The 9,577-nt window shown below is 31.5% G+C and overlaps 1 long non-coding RNA gene across 1 annotated transcript; it reads left to right on the top strand.

Moving 5' to 3' along the window:
- The first annotated feature begins 2,448 nt into the window (after positions 1–2,448).
- LOC122195779 (uncharacterized) lies at positions 2,449–3,930 on the top strand. Its single transcript, XR_006186522.2, has 6 exons — positions 2,449–2,534; positions 2,735–2,847; positions 2,940–3,109; positions 3,303–3,449; positions 3,535–3,646; positions 3,723–3,930. It is a non-coding gene; the product is annotated as an uncharacterized LOC122195779 (long non-coding RNA).
- The last annotated feature ends 5,647 nt before the right edge of the window (positions 3,931–9,577 follow it).

The following is a 9,577-nucleotide window of genomic DNA, read 5'->3' as shown; positions in this document are numbered from 1 at the left end:
AACCAAAATCGCCACGCTTAGAAAGCTATAAAAGCAAATGTTATCTCCTTCACTTGCTTATTATATGCTTTAATTTAATTTAAATTAGAATTTTGCCCACAAACAAACCCCATGTCCTTGCATAAAATAAGCGCTAAAGTGGCATGAAAAAAGGGATTCCTTCAATATTTTATATTTCGTATTGCCCATTATGTTAGACTTTTCTCCTAAATATTCTTACTTTCTATTTTGTTTTTATTTTATAAAAAAAATATGCCCATTAGTTGGTGTCAACCTTTTCCTTTAAAGGCATGCTTCAAAATTAGTGCAATGTTAAGAAATTAGCTATTAAATATAGTAATAACTAGTATCATAATTTATCTTCATGAGGTATACTTTCGTCGGTTAAACACATTTTAAAGAACTCGTTTCATTTTTTTTTTCATAACAAGATAAAGAGGCAAAGAGAAACAAATCAACAATGGTTATTGAGGTTAACTAAATTTTATATATTTCTACTTTAATTTGGTTAGATATAAAACGTCTTTTAGAAAAGGTTAATTATTGAAGAATAATTATTAAATAAAGGTTGATAAAAAATTAACATAACAAAGGAATAAGTTTTTGAATCCTAGATAGAATACTAAACATCCATCTGGCATTTCGTGTTTTTAATGGATTAGAAATTAGAAAATTTAATAGCAGGCCATGATGAAAACGGATAGTATTGGATTGATAATGATTTTAATAAACTAAAGATTTGGGCTCTATTTACATCCATAGGATTTTTTTTATCTATGGACTAAGCCCATCAGAAAATAAACACATGGTGCATTTTGGTTAAGCAGACAAATCTCTCGAACCCTCACCATTTTATAAACTGTAATCCAGTACTGAAGACTGGAAAGTAAGAGTGTTCGTGATTTGGTTAAACTTATAACACTAAAAACCTCGTACCTGACCTGTAACATACTTATATTTGGTTATGTGTCCTTTAACCAAAGACTAAGAGTTTAAATTTCCTCGAGACAAAATATATAGATTTATGAATAGATTAGTCGGTGTGTAAGTAGTTCTAAAAAAATTAATGAGATAAATATGTTAGGAATGATTGGAGAAAGTTCACACCCGTGTTAATAAATGTTACATTGGATAAATCTCTAAATATTACTAAAACAAAACCTTAAATTCTTCAATGAAGAAACAACAACCATTGATTGCATTTTCCTCCTTTAGTCTCCACCTTAGGATCATTTTGCTGACATCATCCTCACCCAAAAAAAAATACACGCGCCTCCCGAATCAAACTTCCTTCTTACGATTCATTCCTAATTTCATTCTTATGTTTTCTCTCTAAACAATCAATACAATCAGCTCCCCATGAAACTCAATAGATATGAACCCTAACCCCTTCCTTCTGCCCATATGCATAACCCCATTGATTTCATGTATACATGGAATCGATCCTATGCGTTCTACTTCTGCTGATATGGAATCGATCTTATGCGTAACCCCAGGAATTCCAATTCCTGAGGGGCACCGCGTCGACCATCAACGATTTTCCACCCTTCGTTCCCGATTCCCCATCAACTCTCCACCCAAATTCATCGGAAGTTTATGAAAACCTAGAAGAATGTTATTTTCTCTATTTGGGAGAAGATTTGGGCATTTCGTACAAGTTGTAAAGAAAGATGTCGATTTTCTCAAGAAGAATATCGGTGCAGGCATCAATTGGACGAGCGAAGCTCTTGGTTTACCGGAGATTTCGAAAAAGGTAGATGAGTTTGTTTGGTTACGGAACCTCGAAGATCCCCACTATTCTGGTGAATTTCAGTCTCCTTCTTGGCCTCAGCCTTATTATCCAGGTTTTGCTTTTTCTCACTTTCTCCCTAATCTCTATTTCTGGCATAATTTACTTGTAATTATAATTTGAAGAAATCCTGCAGCTATTTCTTCAAATTATTTCCATTTCCACCTTTTGTTGATATCTACGTTAAATGACCAATTTCATTCAATCAAGCATGAATACAGATTAATTGCAGAATTATTTTGGTCTGAGAGTTATTTTAACTTGAAATTCAGTTGATAATGTAAAACAGGTTCCCTTATTTTGGGGGTACTTTTAGCGTTTTAGCCTTTAAGCATTCACATATTTAATTGATAAATGTAGAGCAGAGAGAGCATCAGTTATTATAAAAACACCCAAATGAAAATGGTATTTTAATGAGATAATTGTTTATTAATTGAACTATTTTCATGGGAATCACATGTGGTTTTCAAGTGCAGAATTGTGACCATCAGTTTCTTTTACTTGTGATGAAGGTACTTGATTGATGGAATACAGGTGATGGAGATGAAATGAATGTTCATGGTGTTAAATATTAATTAAGTATATTGTTTTCATTTTATATCTATTTTTTTATTAAAACTTTCAGGAATAATATTTTGTTTCTATATGTTGTCAATGAGTAGGTATTGGTGTTTCAAGGTGGAGTAGGTTGGAATCTCTAACCATAAAAGGGAGATGAACTTTGTAATTGGTGTTTCAAAAATAGGTTAGTCAACTTTTTTCCTTCTTATATCGAGCTGACATTTTATTAAATTTCCAATTCAAATATGTAATGATAGATATGTCAATTGATCAAATATGGCTTTTGTCACATTTTTTATTAAAATTTATATGTGGGTACATATGTACGATCTATAATCTTGTGGATATCAATCTATCTCTGATAAATTTTGTTCTATGCATCAGGGAATACTTTTCTTTATCTTTTATGCAGTGGGAACCATGTCATGCAGTTGTTGCCACACCTTTGCTTATTGCATTTGAACTGCTTCTTTGCAACTATCTTGAAAATAGCCATGGTATGACAACATATGATATTATTATATTAACTGTTTATAAAATAATACCATGTATATCGGTTCTGATTCCATACTAATTTTGTTTTATGCAGTTACTAAGCCTCCACCTTTAAGCCTGCAGATTGTCTTCCTTCCTCTGTTGGCGTTTGAAGTAACCATTCTAACAGATTTTTTCCATCTTTCCTTCACTACAGGTGTACCATGAGTCAGACAAGAGGAGAACCAATCAATAGTAGTCCTGCATTTGAGAATATAAGTGCAGGTATTTCAAGGAGCTGATCAATGATATTCCTACATTTAATTTCCAAATTGTCTCATGTACTAATGATTATATGCTTCAATCATTCGTCCTTTATTTTTCAGCTGTTGTGAATTTAAAGAATTTAAAGAAACATTTTCATGCTACTTGATAAATTAATTTAAAGAAACAAGAAAACCTTTTACTTTTATTATAGGTGCTTCACTTGCTGTTGTTGTGGATGCTGTCAGAAAAGGTGCAGCTGCGTAAGGCATGACAATTACAGACTATGTTTGGCGTGGACATGATCCCACATCTTAGTAAGACTGGACTTGCACTTGACCTTTTTAAAGCTAAATTCGAGGTAATGCTATTAATTTGAATACCTTTTTAACTTCACACAAATCTTATTTCTTCCATTCTTTTCAATTTTTTTTTTATAAATACAGGTTGTTATGGATGAAGCAAGATCTGAACAAGCTGCATCCATGACTGAATTTCATTGGCTAGGGCATAAATTTCCAATATCAAATGCCAAAACTCACGTTTCCATTTTGAAAGGTTAGTTATCATTTATCAGTCTTTAGTGCTTCCGAGGTTATGTCTAATTCTTCGATTTCCCGATTTACCCTTTCAGCTATAGGTGCTGTATTAGGGCAACGTACCGTTGAACGCAACCAACTGTTTGTTAGTATTGCAAAGAGTAAAAGATAAATTAGATTACACATGTCAAAGAGTCTCAATATTGATAACTGTTATGTATGGTCTATCAACACTTTACCATCCATTTTTTTAAATTTATAAATATGTAATGTATTAAATATGATTATAAAGCTATACTGTTATTGTTGCTATAGCTTAATTTATTCTATTCAATATGACAATTTAAGATGCTGTAAGCACTTAATTGACCTTAGGTGTAGTTGATTTATTTGATTCAGCCAACCTTTTGACATCATGCCTAATTGCCTATAGTTTTATTTAATTGGACCTTGATTACTTTAATCTTGAAACTTAAAAGAGGAAATATTAATAAGTTAAATAGTTTCTTATTATACAGTTACATTTTTCATGACAAATAATAATAAGATAACGGAAATAGGAATTTCCTAATAAATAAATAAACAATAACATAACATTTAGTTATTTACCTCAAATAATATTAAATTTGTTAATTGTTAACTGAAACAGGTAATCCCTACTAAATATGGCAATTGAAAACTAAAATTTGCAATTGCTAAATCCTAATAAGTAATAATCTAATATCAACTCAAAATTCTAAAAATAAACATGATCAATAAATAGAAAATAAAATTTTATTTTTTTTGGTTAATAAACATCCTCCCTAAATATCTCACGATTTCAAAACTAATCAAGCCGATGTAATCATCATAAACCAGGGTTATAAAAAATTTGTCATGGCGTGCCATGACTCTATAGTTTGTACTTGATAGAGCAATTCATAGCAACGTATTTCCGTTAAATGGATATTTGTTTCGGTGAAAAAAATTGACTAAAGCGAGCACATTTTGGTCAAAATGAGATAGTTTTTGGAAAGGTCAAATTGACAAAAATGCGGCCATTTTAGCATCAGTTGCAAATTGCGCTATAAAAATAACATGGAGCCTATAAAAGGTGATTAGGGGAATTTTATTAACTTTCGCAAACTTTCGGTCTGAAATCACCAAATACGATTACGGGCGTTTTAGTAATCCTGGCAAACTTTCGGTCTAACATCACCAAAATCGATGAGGGGCATTTTAGTAATTTTGTCGAAGTTTATGAAAATATTGTATATTTATTATATTTTTTTCCTTATTCTACAAGCTTTTCAAATTTACAGTTTTTTATATGGTAATTATTATTTTAAATATGGTATGATTTTATCTATTTGTGTACTTATATTTGAGATGGTATACTGATATTATTTTGGATATCATACCATATATAAAACATCTTTTAAGTATGGAAATGATATTACATTCCAGAATCTTTATGTCATATTAGCATTAACCAAATTTATATTTTCCTATATTTTGTAAATATATTAGACATCGTATATTGATATTATTTTCGATATCATACCATATTTATGAAAATATTGTATATTTGTTATATAATTTCCTTATTCTACAAGCTTTTCAAATTTACAGTTTTTTATATGGTAATTATTATCTTAAATATGGTATGATTTTATTTATTTTTGTACTTATATTTGACATGGTATATTGATATTAGTTTGGATATCATACCATATATAAAACATATCTTAAGTATGGAAATGATATTACATTCCAAAATCTTTATGTGATATCAGCATTAACCAAATTTATTTTTCCCTATAAATATAATGTCTACGATTTTTCGTTACAAATCAAAATTCTCTCCAACTAATTATCCCCTTCCATTGGAGATAATAGTATTCCATGGCATCTAACAATGCGGATCAGGTCGTCTTTGATAAGGTTGCTGAAATCAACGCATCTAAAGAGTCTTGGAACATACGTGTTAAAGTCGTCATGCTTTGGAAGCCGACCTATATAAACAATCCTAATATGGTCACAAGCCTGGACATGATTTTAATTGACCAGGAGGTACTGTTTTTACACACTTTGTTTTTTAGATTATCAATTTCTTATGTTATTTCTATTCAAAAAAATTGAAATTCGATTTTTGTTATGCTTTTTTACTTCTATTCATACAATTTTAATAATCAACTGTATTATTTTTAATAATAAACTTTAGTCTATGTAATGAAATCTCTTATTGTTCCTTTTTTTTAAAACTTTTTTTACACTTTTTTATCTTTCATTGTCACCTACAGGGAAGTAGAATTCAAGCAACAATAAAAAAATCTTATTCCTGTATTTGAATCCCTATTCGATGAATGAGCTGTCCGGGAGATCAGTAACTTCGTTATGGCTAGCAATGAAAGCGAATACATGCTTGTCCCTCATAAACATAAAATCAATTTCTACAAAACCACGAAAGTTCGTGTATCCAATGATTTTGTTGATACAGTAGATCCTTATCATTTTATCTCTTTCCCAGATTTGCTAGCCAGGAACTTTGACACTCGTGTTGCATTTGGTATGTTATGTTGTTAGTTTAACTTATTTCTATACTTCAGTTTTTAATGTAATACACATTTGGATTATTATTACTAATTTATTAAATTTTTTCACATAGATTTTCTAGGTGAAGTTGTGTCAACTGATCCCATGTGAGTCATTGTTGAGTATGGAAGAGAGAAAAGGTTAATGAATCTGGTTGCTCAGGATTTAAGGTACACATTCGTATTATTATTACATATTCCCCCGTTTATATTTATTTTTCATTAATAACCACCATGCATATTTAGTGGTACGAGAATTGCAGTTGCTTTGTGGGGCAGTTTTGCAATGAAGCTGAATACTTACATTTCACAACATAATAATGACACTGCTCCTGTTATTATCCTGCTACGTTTGGCCAAACTCAAAATTTGGGGTGGTAAGTATTTTTTACAACAAATTATCATTTCAACTTCAAAGTAATTACTGACAATATTATTTTACTTTTTTCTTGCAGGTCAGCCTCAAGTTGGTAATTGTTTGTTTGGGTCTAGATTGCATATAAATGATGATATGCCTCATATTTTGGAGTTCAAATCAAAGTATGTTATTTACCATATTTAACACATTTATCTTACTAAATCATTACTTTTGTTGAATAACCTCACTTTTTTGTTTATGTAGTCTTAATGCTTTGGATACAAATGTTGAGTATTCTAGCCGTACATCCCAGCTCAACTCAGATACCGTTGTGGCTAATCCAGAGGATTACTACCTCCGTTTTCAGATAAAAAACATTGATGAAATTCTTGATTTTAATGAGGTTTACTTAATACTTTTATATAACAGTTTCCGCATTCTATTATTGTTTTGACTTTATATCTACAACTTATATGAAATATTATTTTAATATGATTCCTTTTTTTTCCCTATATATGAAACAGGAAGTTGGTTTAACCATTATCGCTACTATCATTGGTTTTGATATGGATGATGGTTGGTATTCATTTTATTGCCGTGATTGTTCTAAAAAAGTTACTAAAAATGATGAAGATGTTGATGTTGGCCCTTTTCACTGTGTTGGTTGTGGATTTGTCTCGGATGTATTTGGAAAGTAAGTAAATATTATCTCTTTGACTATGCATGTATTTTACTTTTTTGATATATTTCATTGTGTATGTCAAACTAAATATAAGTATTATGTTATAACTTTTAGGATTAGGATAGTAGTTCGTGTGCAAGATGAAAGGGCTCTTCTTCGTTTGTATTGTTTGAGCGTCATGTAAAAGATCTTATTCATTGTGGAAACCAATGGTTGATGTCACAATCAGGAATTTTTGTGCCTTATAACTACAATACTTAAGTCAAATTATGAATCCAAAAACATAAGAGCATGTATTATGCTTATTCTATGACAACAAAATTGCAATCAAATACACCATGCAAGCATTACAAATGGTCAACAAGCAATTGGAAACCCTAGAAGTTCTTGTTTAGGTCCATTTTGGACTAGGACTTCCTTATTGGGCCCAATGGACCAATAAGCTTCCAATTTGACCATCTTGGGCTTAGAACTCATAAATGGGCTCTGATTGGACCCACTCCCATTTATTTCAACATTTTGGGCCATATTGGGACTAGAATGAAATAAATTATTTATATGAACCATTTTGGGCCATATTTAACCTAATGTAGCTCTAATAGGTCATAAGAATCATATTTATGGTTATTTGGACTAAACACCACTTAACATAACCATGAAAAAGGATTAAGCATGCAAGGCCCAAATTCTTTTCTCTTCCTCTCAAATTCTCGGCCCAAGCCCATGTAAAAAGGGAGAGTTGACTTTCATGGCCACCTCGTTTTTACATTATGGTTTTCCATGCATCTTATCTCATACTTCCATGCACATATCACTTCAAGATCTATCTCTTTCTCTCTCTCTTGCTCTCGGTCGAGTTCAAGCACACACACACACACATTTCACTCATTCTTCTCTCAAGAAAACTCTCCCATACTTCCTCCATATTTTCGAGATTCAAGGACTTTGCAAGGAGGATTCTTCACAAAAATCATCATCTAGGTAAGTTGATGCTTAAATCCACACTCTAGACTCCTTGTTCTATACAAAAATCTCTTCTTAACTCATATGAAATCATGATCTTGCATCTTAGACCACCTCAAATTTGAGATCTTCATCAAGCTGTTGCTAGGGCCGAAAATCACCTCACTTTCTTCCTTTTCTTCTTCAAATCAAAACCACAACTCAAGGTGAGCTTCATACCCCCCTATTTTTCGGTTTTTATAAGTTTTGTGGGGGGGGGGGGGGGAGAATACAAGCAAATGTGTAGATCTATGAGTATATGTATGCTTTGTGTGATTTCTATGCTTATATATATATATATATATATATATATATATATATATGTTCTTATGTGATTGTGGTGTTGGTTCAAGTCAAAAAGAGCTTAAAAACCGAGATCTACAATGTGTTGAATGAAATAAGTATAACTTATGTCATTTCACACAAATCAATTCTAGAAAAATAACCAAGTTGGTTAATATGAACACCTATGGGCTTAAAACCCATTTTTGGGCTCAAAATGCTAAAAATATAACACTAAAGGGCCCAAAACGACAAAATACAAATTCTGAAGGTTGAGATGAGTCAAAACAGTTTCAAAAATGTATTTTCTGAAAATTTACTCTTTTGAAGGATTAAAATGAGAATTTTTAAACATAATGGGCCAAAAATGAACTTTTCGGCCCAATAAAGCCCAAATTGCGAGATTTTTAATTTAGAGGGGCTGAAACTGCACTTTTCTGTAAAACATGGGACTACTATTGTACCAAGTCCATTTCAAGGGTTAAAAATACTTTTCAAACTTAAAAGGGACCAAAGATGCAAAATTTTTCCATTTTGGGTCAAAATTGTAAAAATCGCAAAAATAGAGGTTTCAACCGAGAAAACTTCATTTTGAAGGACTAAAACTGTTTTTCAAGTAAATTTGAGCTGAAAAATACCTTTTCAACAAGTTTTGATACTAAAGAGTCAAGAAAAATGGTCTAAGGACTAGAATGGAAATTCTTTTATATAAAGGGTTAAAAGTGTAAATTTATCCAAGAAGGGGTTTCAAAAAGAAAAATTCTAATGTTTAAACAATAAATCCTTTATGACAAAGTACTAGTACCACGACTACCGACGAAATATAATACACCTTCAACACCAAAATCGTTATCAAACGAATTGATTCGGTCTCGAATCAATAACGAATCAAAAATCAATACACGACGATACTTCAATACACACGCGGAAATTACGGGAAGTCAATACACAAGTGGGAATTCACCAGACGTCCATACACCATCTTTGGGCCCGAAAGTTTCAAATCGTGCTTGTTGGGCCTAGCTAGCCCAATGACATGATCTTTAGGCCCGA

This window comes from Lactuca sativa, chromosome 1 (genome assembly GCF_002870075.4).
Source record: "Lactuca sativa cultivar Salinas chromosome 1, Lsat_Salinas_v11, whole genome shotgun sequence".
Taxonomy (NCBI): Eukaryota; Viridiplantae; Streptophyta; class Magnoliopsida; order Asterales; family Asteraceae; genus Lactuca; species Lactuca sativa.
Note: the sequence above shows the minus strand (reverse complement) of the source record. Positions and strands in the feature narration are given on the sequence as shown.